General features: G+C 43.1%; 1 long non-coding RNA gene across 1 annotated transcript in view; it reads left to right on the forward strand.

Annotated features, from left to right (window-relative positions):
* The window catches only part of LOC149870394 (uncharacterized), a 123413-nt gene that overhangs the window by 96426 nt on the left and 13256 nt on the right, over positions 1–13731 (forward strand). The window lies entirely within an intron of this gene.

Below are 13731 nucleotides of genomic sequence, written 5' to 3' on the forward strand. Positions count from 1 at the left end.
GGCAGTATTCAGCATTGCATATATAGTGTTTGAGCTAATTTGGTCAGGTGCTGTGTTATTTGTTAAGCTAGTTACACGGTGTAATTTCTGTTCCCTGAATGAATGAATGCCTAAGGCTTTCTAGCTTATATACTTGTATGTCTAAATTTAACATTTGTTTGTCAGAAGTGAATATGCATAAAACTACAGAATTTGTTCTCCAAAAACATTAATTCTATGAAACTTGATAGTATGATTTGTCACACATACTGAACACAAAAAGATCATGATCAAGGCTTAGCTAAATTCCATCTAAAAAGCTCTATCACTCATCACACTCCATGTGAGACTTGGACTGCAGATAAGAAAGAGTCTGAAAAAATGGTGAAAATTTCCACTCTGGGACATAGTGGAGGTCACTCCACTTACAGGAGGTATCATCCTCCCACTGGCTATCCAGAGGAAGGAGGAGCCAATTGGTTTTATGCTCTTCCTCCCAATAATCTGCCTGTGTATTTTGAGTCATATTGGGGTATAGTTACATGTGGCAGGGCAGTAACACATAGAGATACTCCCAATTAACTCTGTACAGCAGTGGATCCAGAAGGGGTGCAGCAGTGCTGTTGCACCCCCTTCTGTCGCTGCCACTGTTCCCAGCTGAGCCAGGTGCTTGTTCTAACTGTGGCTGTGATGACATGGGGTACCAGGTTCAGCAGAGGATAGCAGCAGCAATCAGGTTTTATCTTCCTGCACCTTGCTGCCCCCCTCCTCTCTGTATCTCTTATTGGCCAAGAGTAGGCACTGAAAAGAGTAACTTGTCCCTACTGCCACCATTTCTGTCTGATGAAGGCACAGGGGGAGACCAAAAGCTATTCCTGCCTGTCTGCTCTGACTGCAGGGTGCAGCTGGGTGGAGAATCTGGCTCAGCCTAGGACAGTGGTGGTTGCACTCGGGTTCTTCCTTCCAGTCTCTTCCCTTTGCCAGTGGGGAATATCTGGAGGAAGCGTGGGGGCAGAGGGGCATGGCATGGGCAGAGAGCAGGCACTGGAAGGCAGCCTGCATGCTGCCTCTGCTGTCCTGAGCCAAACCCAGCACCTATGCAGCCGCTCCTCACTCAAGAGTCTTTCTATTGAATTTAATGAATTATGAAGCAATCCTATAATGAAGGTATTTGCCTTTCAGTGTTTTCTGATGTGTTTGATAGAGAACCTGTGAAAGTAGCATAAACATAGGTGTGTACTTGCATGTTTAGAGCTGGTTCACTTTTTATTTTTTTAGATAAGTACATATCAATACTTAAAACCAGGAAAATGTTTGTAATACAGATAATGCAATCTTGAGTAATTTTACTTAGTGTACTAAAAAACAGTTTACTTCAGTAAAAACATCTTTCATTTCAAAACAATAGACCCATTAGAAATGTATTTTCTAGTTTCCTGCACATTAATTTTGTTTTGCTTTTTGCAGCTGTTATGTGGATAGGCAAGTATTAATCATTAGATTATTATACATTTTATTAGGAAATTGTTACTTTTAGAATTTTAATGAAAAAGAACTAAATAACTAGGTTTTTGTCACTAAATCCAGGAGAGGACTTCCATTACTAAAGTGGTTTTATCATATTTTCATGCATACAGCCCACCTGAATAAGATCCGTACTTTTTTCTTTCTGAAAGTCAGAATGAAAAAGATACAGATATAGATATGTATTCTACAAAAATACCAATAAATAGCAGTAAGTAACTGACTAGCAATTTCTGCAGCATGCCGAAGTAGAAAGAAGCTGCTTAAAGCCAGCAGCTAGGGAACCCCATGTACTGTACTGCAGGATTACATTCACTTACCCTCAGACTGCTATTGCCTTATTTCTTTGCTTATAATGTACATCCCAATTTCCAGTAACTGAATTTAAAGAAAAAAAGGTGTGTGACATCTGTGAGAAAATATGGTAGATGGAATTTCATCTACAGTTGTAAAACAAAAAGTCTTCACTCAGCTGCCACCTGCCATTGGAGGCTCCCAAGTGCAATAAGTGTCCCCTGTTCAACTTCATGTATCTGGCAAACGTTAAGGTTTTTATTTCTGCATGTGCATGGCCTGAACACCTAAGGGACTTGTTAAACTTTAATTTTAGGCAGCTCCTGGAACTCTTAACCCCTGGATTGTCCACATATTCACACCTGAAACTAGTTTTAAGCACACTTTAAGACTACTTAACGTTATACCACTCCAGGGATGGGTTTTTTCTGATTCATGTCACTCAGTTCATACTTTATTAATGTGTGGCCACTCCCCACAGATGAGCCACCCAAGGTGCAGTTCTCCAGCATCCCAGAATGCAGTGTCTCCCCTCCAGCCCTGTTTTGTGTGGATACATTTTCCACCACCGAACTCTACTGCCTGGGAGTGGGGAGGTCCTAGCACCAAACCAACTTCCCCTCCCACTCCCAGTGGCGCAACCCCATGCAAACAGCCTGCAAAGCACATGCCAGCTACACAGGTGTGAGGGCATGGACAGGTCCAGAAGTGGGATCCAAGGCAGGTGGGGACAGGGAAACGAGGTAGCGGGGTCAGATCGGGTCCCAGTGAGATAGGGATTCCTTCCCGGGACAGGGGCAGGAGCTCCCCCAAAAGCACCTTCCCTCACTGTTTTCAACCACTCTGGAAAGCACAACCAGCAACCTCTACACTCCAATCCCAATTCCAGTTTATTAAAACGTGAGATCTCTTAATTTATTTCATCTTTCTGTATAATTCTTTAGTTTACTTCTTTTTATTGTATCCTTCAGTGCCTGACTTGCTTCATTTCACCTCCCATCCCCCATCCCTATTTCATTTCCATCTCCCATTTCATTGCCCACCCCCATCCCATTAACTCTCTACCTCCTGGCTTCTTGTTCCTGGCCCCTCAACCTATCTCTCATACACCTCCACGTAGGGATAGAAGGCTTACCAGCTCTTGTGGTAACTCATAACTATAGCTACTACTGCCCGTGCTCCTCAGCTCTGTAGTGGCAAGTTACATATGTGTAGGTTGGGGACAGTCAGAGGCAGATTTTAGCCTTAAGGTAAACTTAAGGTAGCACTAACACTGATCAACATTTGAGTAGCTCAAAGTGCAATGCTTAATAAGGCCCTAAGTCTGATCTGGATTCAGGAACTATGCACTTTTTAACTAAGTCTCCTAGTACTAATCTGATGAACACTTAAAACTCATTGACAGGATCTGGCCCATGACAAAATGCAGTTGTGGTCACTTGCTGTTGAAAGATAGTTGAAAGATAAAGCCATCCACCATAATAGTCTAGCATCAATGATAACAGGAAATTAAAAACAAAGAATCTGACTCATCTAAGTCTGAAGGGGCTCAAATCCACACATCTCACTTTTAAAGAGAATAGCCTAATGGCTGGGCTGTATGCTAGGTTGATTTGGGATACTTTCCATCTTGCCTGGAGAGGGTGAGTCACTTTGTAGAAAGCGATACAAAATTCAGGGGGCCAGAACAAAAGATGCAAGAATGAACAACATTATAGGCTAATGATTAAAGGATTCACCTACTCTAAAACATACTTGGGTGGAATATACCACTGTACAGAGGGTCAGCACGAAGCCTACTTTAATCCTATTTGGACATATATGTAGCAAAACAAATAAACTTCATTCTGTTGTTATTTCCCAGTAACAGACTAATAACAGGAAAATAAATAGTGGGTTGGCACAAAGAATATCCTGGATTTTTTCTAAATTTGCTATATAAAGGAAAAATGCTTAGAGTATGCCACCTTGAGTCAACTGATAAGAACTTTTTAATCTTTTCAGTCTTGAGTTCTCAGACAACGAACTGAACGATGTTGCTAGACTGAACATTACACCACGCATGAAGTTATTGCCATATTTTAATGAAGTACTTGAAACAGATAAGGCAAGGAATTATAGGACAGATGTTCAAAATCTGGAAGAGTATTCCTTACCAAATTAAAATACTTGGTAAGAAACACATGTCTTTTGTCAAATCAGAGAAATAACTTAAGAAACTTTAGATTCATATCAGAGGAGACTTGGTCATCTTGAAGCTATGTATGCATTTGCTAATGCAGGCAAAAGGATAAAATTACATATTATTGTAAGCTGTACATCAACACTTTCAACACTGAGAACTGCAGGATGCTAAAATGATCCTGTGGGAATTGCTAAACACAAGAGTCATAAAGCATTAATATTTCAGGCAACAAGCATAGAACTGCATATGACTATTTCTGTAAATGCAGTTTACTATGGAAAGATGGCACTAAGATGTGGGGGGATGTGGGCACGTTAGAAGGAAGGAATAGGCTACAATCGGACCCAGACAGGTTACAGCTGTCTGGGGGAATGAGAATAGGATGGGATTCAACACTGACAAGTGCAAGGTGATGCACCTGGGGAGGAAGAACCAACACCATACCTACAGGCTGGGGAACTCCCTTCTCATCAGTGCATAGGCAGAAAAGGATCTTGGAGTCATCATTGATGCCAAGATGAACATGGGCAGGCAGTGTGGGGATACAGTCAGGAAAGCCAACCGCACCTTGTCATGCATCCACAGATGCATCTCAAGCAAGTCCAGGGAGGTGATACTCCCCCTCTATGTGGCACTGGTCAGGCCGCAGCTGGAGTACTGCGTCCAGTTCTGGGTGCCGCACTTCAAGAGGGATGTGGACAACATGGAGAGGGTCCAGAGGCGGGCAACTCGCATGATCAGGGGGCAGCAGGGCAGGCCCTACTAGGAGAGGCTACGGGACCTGAACCTGTTCAGCATCCATAAAAGAAGGCTGAGGGGGGATCTAGTGGCCTGTTACAAACTAGTCAGAGGGGACCAGCAGGCATTGGGGGAGTCCCTATTCCCCTGAGCACTACCAGGAGTGACTAGGAATAACAGTCACGAGCTGACAGAGGGTAAATTCAGATTAGACATCAGGAGGCGCTACTTCACTGTCAGAGCAACTAGGATCTGAAACCAACTTCCAAGCGAAGTGGTGCTGGCTCCTACCCTGGGGGTCTTTAAGACAAGGCTAGACAGTAGTCTTTCTTGCCACGGCAGGGGGTTGGACTTGATGATCTGCTCAGGTCCCTTCCGACCCTACAAACTATGAACCTATGAGTCCTAGGGGATCTCATAGCCTGATGCACAGAGATTCAGTTGTTCAACTCTCATTGTTTTACATAGCAAAACATTTCAGTATATTTGAAATTGTCTCATTTGGCAATAATAGACATAAGGGGAGAAAGGGGGAGAGTGACTGGTTAACGTGAGGCCTTGTAAATTAGATGACCTATTTTTCCTACCAGTAGTAGTTAATATAAGACTAGAGGCAGTGGGTGAAATTTTCCTTCTAAATTCTAATTTCCTTTGTAATATCTTAACATCCTTGCATATTTTCCTGTGAAGGAGGTCTTTTGTTTAGGAAATCTGCCAAAACTGAACTTTTGTGGCCTGGCTGAATCCAAGCATGAGCTTTTCGAAGTTTTATATACCTTTTGTGTATTTGCACATATACCATGTGAACTCCAGGGGGATTTAACAAAAAAGCCCCTTCTTGATAACAATTGAATGAAATGAAGTTAGAGAAACAGCCCAGTAAATCTCACAGATGCATTTAATGGAGACAGTGGCATACCGATATAGACATGAGGGTCATCCTTGGGGCAGAACTGGGGAACCATCAGTACAAAAATTGCTTTGCATCTCAGTGAGCAGTAGGCTGATACTTATTTTGTTTCTCTCTTAAAAAAAACAAAAAACTAGACTGTATCAAAACAAGCACAGAGCAAATGTATTGCTGTTACTTACCTTCTTCCTTTTCCCCTGTTCCCTAAATTTTACTTTTCATCCCTGATCCAGCATTTTGCAACCTCTTGTGGAGGGGCTCTGTTTTGCTTCATTTTGCGGTATTCCCAGGAAGTTCCTGTTCTCACTGGGGCCTTATGTTATTATAATAAAACAAATAATAATTGCTGGGGCCAGACAGTAGAGGGAGACATGAGCACATGTACTAAATTAGTGTAATTATACCACTATAGTTCTTAACTGTTGTCTGTGATTAGTCTGTTAACCAGGGAAAAGACTATCCAGTAACATAATAATACGTGAAGATGTATAAAAATATTTTTTTATTTTTTATATAAAAATGGTGGACTAATTTATGCCATTCATTAACACCCAGAAACAATCTTTAAAATGCACATTTGATTTAGAAATCCTAACAAATGCTTTGCCATCTTTCCTACATAATTTCATGCATTTACTTCCCCTCTCATCTTTAAGCTTCTGCTTTTTCCACCCTATGCTTGTTACAGGGAAAACAGAAGTTTTCTATAGTCACATGGTTTAAATTAATTTTGTGATGTTATCTCTCAAGCAAAATGTGTTTAGGACAGTTTCGTTACATTTTTATTAGGAGAAAATACATTCAGGAGAAAGCAGTGGTGACCAAAGAACAGTGATGTAAGTAGGCTTATGATGTTGTCTAAATTATAAATATCAGCTTGATATTTTTCATTTAACTTCTGTAAGCTTGCTTGGTCTTAATGGCAAGGCTTGAGTGCTCTATTTTAGATCCTCATTAGGAAGATGTGACCACATATCTAAAATTCTTAACATCTGAGGCACTTGGGAATCATATGGTTTGTAAGAACTTAACCTTCCTTCTGCAGAGCAATCAATTAAGATCAAGACATTTTGTATCCAGTAAGAGGATCCTTATAAGTACATACACTTCGTTTATAGGTCTTGGGCAGTGTCTCTGCAGAAAACCAGTCAGTGTAAAAAGCTAAATAGTCTCAAGTAGGAACCATACTCAACAGCAAGTTTGAAAGCAATTTTTTAGTTGTTTCTCATATTCTGATTCTTTTTGATACTGGTGTGATTTGCACAAATGGATCAAGTATAGTATATCGCCCTCTAAAAATATGAGGTATTTTCTTTGCTATTCTTGTTATTTTGTAGAGTCACTAAAACTTTAATTACACTTTCAAAAAAACATGAGCTAGTAAATTTGTTTATCTGTGTTAAACACCTGCATCAACTATTACCATAGGTTACATGACCTGGTACACTTAACAGTGCATTCTGGGATTTAGTTAAATTTTTACTTCTAACTCTGTGTATAACCATAGGTAAGTTGTTCAGACTATTTCATTGATGCACTTGAGCATAGGCAATGTGTGGGTGGGGGGGCACGTGCCCCCCCGACAGTGCTGTCCTTGGTATCTGCAGGAACTTGATGTGCCTCTCCTGACAGGGCTGTCCCTGCTGCTGACACCGCTGGTGGTGTCTGCGGATGCTTGTCAGCTCCGGCCCCACTACCACCACCAGAAACTCACCAGCTCTGCTCCCGCTTCTGACACTGCTAGCGGCTTCTGCAGGTACACCCCCAGACTCAGGAGGTACCAGTTGCCTCTGCACTTGAGGCAAATCATGGAGTTAAACAGGAGATCCTGGCAATTTTCAGAGTGAGTTAGGTTGACTTTTTTTTCCTTTTTTTAGACTCTTTGGAGTCTCCCCCTCTGTTTAGATATTGCTAAATTATTCATCCCTGGGAAACTCGCAAACATGTTTTTGAAGAGCAGAACTACATGTCAGACTTTTTAAAATAGGAAAACCTATATATGCACTCAGGTTACGCACAGAAATTACATATAGTCCAGTATAAGTAGGGCTTACCAAATTCACGGTGGAAGTGGGGTACGCTGCAGTTCCTTTATTCTTGCAGGTTCCCCTGCACACTGCACTGCTGATCTGTGGAGGGTCCCTGCTTGCAGATCACTTCTGATCAGCAGGGAAAAAAAAAACTCAGTTTTAAACATGGTGCTTATTTTGCCTCCCCACCTGTCAGCAGCAAGCAGTAGGGCTGTTGGAGACCCTTGGCCAATCAGTGGCAGGAGGCAGAAATGGCAGCATGTTTAAAACATCCATTTTTGCTTCCCCACCAATCAGGAGTGAGCCGCAAGTGGGGCCCCTCCACCAATCAGCAGCAGGGAGTGGGGGGGGAACAGGGGACATGCAGGGCAACTGGCAAGATTAAAGCAGTTGCAGTACACTCCACTTGTACTGTAAATTTGGTAGGGCCCTAGGTATAAGTGATTGGAAACCAATCTAAACCTGTAACAGAACAGAAGTTCAGTGCATGTAAACTGTTTTAAAAATGGTGGAAGTTGGTCTAAGATAGACCTGAATGGATGTAGTATCAGATTTAATTGGTTTCATTTAGACTAGCCTATTGAACTTCTGTACCATTTCACCTCCTCATTCAAGTTAGGTTGTGGTCCCCTGGCAGCCCAGGCAAGTTGTGGGCTCCCATACCAGGCCTGGGGAAAGAAGATGTGCTGGACCAGTCGGGGGGGGGAACCCCCTGCCATATGCCTCCCAACTGTTCTAGCTGGGTCTGGGAGGGGGCTGAAGAGGTAGAGGTTTCCGCTTCTCTCTCTTCCCCCTTTGCCCCAACTGCTAACAGCTGGTGGGGGGGTGGGGCTGGCAAAGAAGCCGGTAAGTGGGGGAGTGGGGAAGCCCCTTCTGCATGCCTCCCCAGGCTGTTCTGGCTGGGCTTGAGAGGGCTGGGGTAGATGCAGGGGCCTCTTTTTCTCTCTTTCTCCCTGCAACTGCTAATAGCTGGTGGGATGTAGGATTGGAGAAAGAAACCATGCTGGGCCAGTCAGTGTGTGGCAGGGGGAGCCCACACCTCATACCCTCCTCAGTTGTTTTGGGTTTTCATGGACTGGGTCTGTGCAGTGGAGGCCTCCACGTTCCCCCTTTCCTCTCCCTCCACTGCTGCTGGCAGCTGGAGTGGGGCAGGGCTGGGGAGAGATTCTGTGCTGGTTCTCCCCTCCCTGTGGCTAACAGCAGGGGGTTGGGGGTGTGCATGGCAGCCGGTCAGGCATGACCCACCAATTATCTGGATTTGGCTGCCCTAGGGAGTCTCTGGCATACTCTCCGGAGGCATGTGAGTGTGCCCCCAGCTTGCTGGCCTTGGCCAGTGCAGACATCTGTGTGCCCCACTCCCTTCAAAAGAAGAATTTGTGCTGTATTTGTTCCCAATCCATTCTACACAGCTTAGAGAAACCCACAAAGGTTTGATCAATTCTGCCTTGTGCTTTTTGAATGTCTGCCACACACGCATGCAGCATTTTGAATTACAAAAACAGTGTGTTCTATAGACACAGCAATGGTTAAGAAAGTGTTCATAAGTTTGTGCCAAGTAGGGTTGCCTCTCATAACATAATTTCTGTTTAAATGGAAAAAAAGCAAATCTATCTGTTTCCCTCTCCTGCTTCATGAAATCATACTCATCCCTGGTATGTAAAGTTCATCATAGGTTACAAAAATAAATGGTCAGAGTCTCTTGTTAAAATCTTGGCTAGACACACACACACATGCTGTTTCTTATCAAGGGAATCTACAAGGGTTCAGTGTTTTGTACAGGTGAAATATTATGTAAATGTTGAGTCTGAATAATCCAAAAGGACAAAGTAGGATTAGAAAGGCATAAATATTGTATGGTACAATGTGTTATGCTTCATATAAAAAATCAGTAAATATATAATATGTCTTGTATATAATATTTGAAGCTGTAAATACAAATATACATATTTACAGCTTCAATGAGAGAGAGACTCATACAGAAACTAACATAGGTTTTCAAGGTCCTTTTCATTGTATCAGTTAATAGTAATTTGATCAAATCTAGAAAAAAGTTATCAAAATTACCAACTACCATCCCTACTCTTCTTAAGATGAAAGGCAGAGTGGTTGTTGTGGGAGACTCCCTCCTGAGGGGGACTGGGGGAGCAACCTGTTTCCCTGACTGCTTAGACCAGGAGGTGTGGTGCCTTCTGGGGATTCGTATCCAGGACATAGCTAAGAGGATCCCAAAGCTTATCCAGTCCTCCAACCACTACCCTATGCTTCTTATCCATGTGGGCACAAATGGCATGGCTTGGAACAATTCCAGCCGTGTCATGAGTAGCTTCAGGGCTCTGGGAGTAGGGCTTCGGGGGTTTGGAGCACAGGTGGTCTTTTCCTCTATCCTCCAGGTTAAGGGTCATGGGCTGAGGTGGGAGAGACGGATTGATGTAGTCAACTGAAGACTGCAGCGCTGCTGTCATTGTGAAAGCTTCGGCTGCATGAGCACAATGTGCCTTTTGGTGAGAGAGGCAGTGGTCTGCTGGGAAGAGATGGCCTTCACCTCACCTCACTGGGAAGGAAGTTCTTTTCAGGCAGAATGGCTGACCTGCTTTAAACTAAGCCCACCAGGGGATGGGTGGACAACCACCAAAGCACACCCACTTGGCAACTACTGAAAAACCAGCACGTTAGGGCACTCAAGGTAATCCACTCCTACCCCAGCCATAGAATGGTGTCCTCCTCGGAGTACAAGGTGGCCTAGGGCTTCCATTGGGACACTTATGTGTCTGTACACCAGTGCCAGGAGCTTGGGGAACAAACAAGAGGAACTGGTCCTCCTGCTAAACAAGAATGAGATATAGAGTTATAGAGATAACGGAGACCTGGTGGGACTCCATCTATGGCTGGGCCACAGGTATAGATGGCTATACCCTGTACAGAAAAGATCATGCAGAAAAAAGGGGTGGAGGTGTAGCTTTCTGTCAAGGAAAATTACACGTCCTTGCAAGCTGACATTGGCACCCATGGAGGATGACTGGAGACCCTCTGGGTTAACAAACGTGTGGAACATGACACAGGGAACACAATGGTAGGAGTCTACTACAGACCGTCTAATCAGGAACAAGAGCTTGACCAGGAATTCGCCAGGGAACTGGCTGAGGCTGCATGCTCTTGGTGCCTGTTTTTTCATGGGAGACTTCAACTACTCAGACATCTCATGGGAAGAGCACTCGTCCAAATCTGAATGGTCACAAAGCTTCCTCACGTGCATGGATGAGCTCTAGCTGACTCAACAAGCCTATGGACTGACAAGAGGTAAAGCACTGCTGGACCTGGTACTGGCCAAAGGGGGTGATCTAGTCAGTGACCTAAGAATTAAAGGAAAGCTGGGAGACAGTGACCAGGAGCTGATTACTTTTGCTATACATCACAAAGCTGACAAGTCAGTCAGCAATGCAGAAGTCCTCAAATTTAGGAAAGCTGACTTTGATAAGCTTAGGAGGCTGGAAAAGTGAGAAGAGATTGTTGTCATATATCTGGACTTTAAAAAAGCCTTTGATCTGGTGTCCCATGATCTCCTCATGGAAAAATTGGCCAACTGTGGCCTCGGCTACATCACAGTCCGATAGCTGGGGAATTGGCTCCAAGGTCAGACCCAGAGAGTGGTAGTCAATGCATGTGAATCATCATGGCACTCTGTAACCAGTGGTGTCCCCCAAAGCTCTGTCCTTGGACCTATAATCTTTACCATCTTTATTAATAATGTGGACATTGGTGTCAAAAGTAGATTGGCCAAGGGTGCCGACAACACCAAACTTTGGGGTAGAATGTTCACACCCGAGAATAGGCTGGTGATCCAGGCTGACCTTGATAGGCTTAGAAAGTGGGCAGATATAAACCTGATGACATTGAATATGAAAAATGTGAGGTACTCCACCTTGGGGGGGGGGGGATCCACATCGTACTCAGCAGTGCTACGCTCACTAGCACTACAAATAAAACGGACTTGGGGATCATTATTGACCACAAGATGAACATGAGCCACAAATGTGATGTTGCAGCTGGTAAAGAAAACAAAACTCTGGCTTGCATCCATAGATGCTTCTCAAGCAAATCTCAGGATGTCATCCTCCTGCTGTACTTGGCTTTGGTGAGGTTGCAGCTGGAGTACTGCATCCAATTCTGGGCTCCACAATTGAAGGAGGATGTGGAGAAGCTTCAGAGAGTCCAGAAGAGAGCCACATGCATGATCAGAGGGAAAGAGAACAGGCCTTATGAAGAGAGGCTGAGAGCAATGGGACTCTTCATCCTGGAACAGTGCAGGTTCAGGGGTGACCTGGTGGCAGCCTTTAAGTATATAAAGTGTGTGCATCAGGATTTGTTCACCAGAGTGCCCCAAAGGATGATAAGGTCCAACTGTCACAAACTCCTCCAAGACCGTTTTAGGCTGGACATAAGGAAAAACATCTTTACTGTCCGAGCCCCCAAGGCATGGACTACACTGCCTCCAGAGGTGGTAAAAGCACCTACTCTGGACTCTTTTAAGAAATGTTTGGATGCTTATCTTGTTGGGCTTCTTTGACCCTGGAGTGGGGTGCTGGACTCGGTGATCTTTCGAGGTCCCTTCCAGCCCTAATGTCTATAAAATCTACGAGAATTCCAGCAACAGGTATGAAATATACGTTAAAATAATATTGTCCTGTTCCATGTAAGAAATGCCCTCTTGAAAGTATAAATTATTAAAAGGACTAGCTGTACAGGTTTGGACAATAATCATCTAGGGAAACAAAGTCTATTTGTTAAGGAAAAAGCACTCTATCTAAACAGTGATATAATCACATCAGAGCCTTACATTCAGTTATTTTTACTTTTGTTCATTCTCAAAGGACCTTATCCTCTTTAAATAAAATTTCTAGGAATTTAAATTAAGTAGACATGCATAAGAATCAAGATGAAGGAAACAATAGTTTAAAAATGCTTCAAAGGTTATGAAGTAGAAAACATTGAAAGTATCAATACAGTAAAAACAGACCTCAGGGCAGCCTGTATCTGAGAGTGGCTGACACCACTCCTAGCTCTTGATAATGAAGTGTTGGCTTATTCACTGAGGCCTAATGTTTGTACAGCAATTTGAGCATCTGAAACTTAATTGCTGAGTATTATTAACTTAGAAATATAAAATGAGATTCAAAATGTATATACTATTCTCCTTTCCTCTGCATTTTCCTTTCTTATGCATTTTACTCTTTCCTAAGCCTGACACCTTTCCTCTTCATTTAACTTCTGGCTGACTTTGGTTTCTCTCTGCTCCCCTTGATGGCTTTTGAAAACCTCTTTGGTAGGTTTCAAACTCTTTCTATACCTTATGTTGGGTGCCAGAATACCTAACTTAAGAGTCAAGGATTCTTACAGCTTTTGTTCTGGTAGATACTATTACTCTGGGTCCTAAGTGCCATGAAATCTGATTAATTTTATTTTTCTTTTTAATGATTCAGCTGTCACAGAAAGCAACTCATTCAGATAATTACTTTTACTAAAATTCTGTTATCATGCAATAAAATGAATTCATTAGGAATCTGGTTGACAGATACATAATAACCATGGAGAACACAATTTCCTGTGCTAGACTGAAACTAACTATAATCCTTGAACTAAATCTTTGGAAGAGTAAATCTTTATTGTTAATTAAAGCCTGGAATTCTATATAGCTGAAAGCACCATAAGACTATAGTTGTCTTTTTTTCCCCTAAGGTATATGAAAAATTACAATACAGCATGTACGCACTACAGATTTAAAAAAAACACCCTTGTCTCAACTTTTTAAAAGGGAACAACTTTTCAACAATTCTGCTAGTGAGGTTTTGCAGTAAGATATAATACACTGGGATTAATTAATATGCATACTTCATTGTTCCCAGGTGCCACTTCTACATGTGCACCCAGGACCACAGCACATTGAGCCGGGTTGGAACAGCCCTGGTTGGCAGGAGGCCCAGCAGGTCAGCTTGGCAGCCTAGGGCTGCTCTGTCCTGACTCAGTGTGCTACAGAGGGACTGGCTGGGGCAAGAGGGTGCTTCACCATGGGGCTA

This window comes from Crocodylus siamensis, chromosome 2 (genome assembly GCF_052110815.1).
Source record: "Crocodylus siamensis isolate JL-2025a chromosome 2, ASM5211081v1, whole genome shotgun sequence".
NCBI lineage: Eukaryota > Metazoa > Chordata > Crocodylia > Crocodylidae > Crocodylus > Crocodylus siamensis.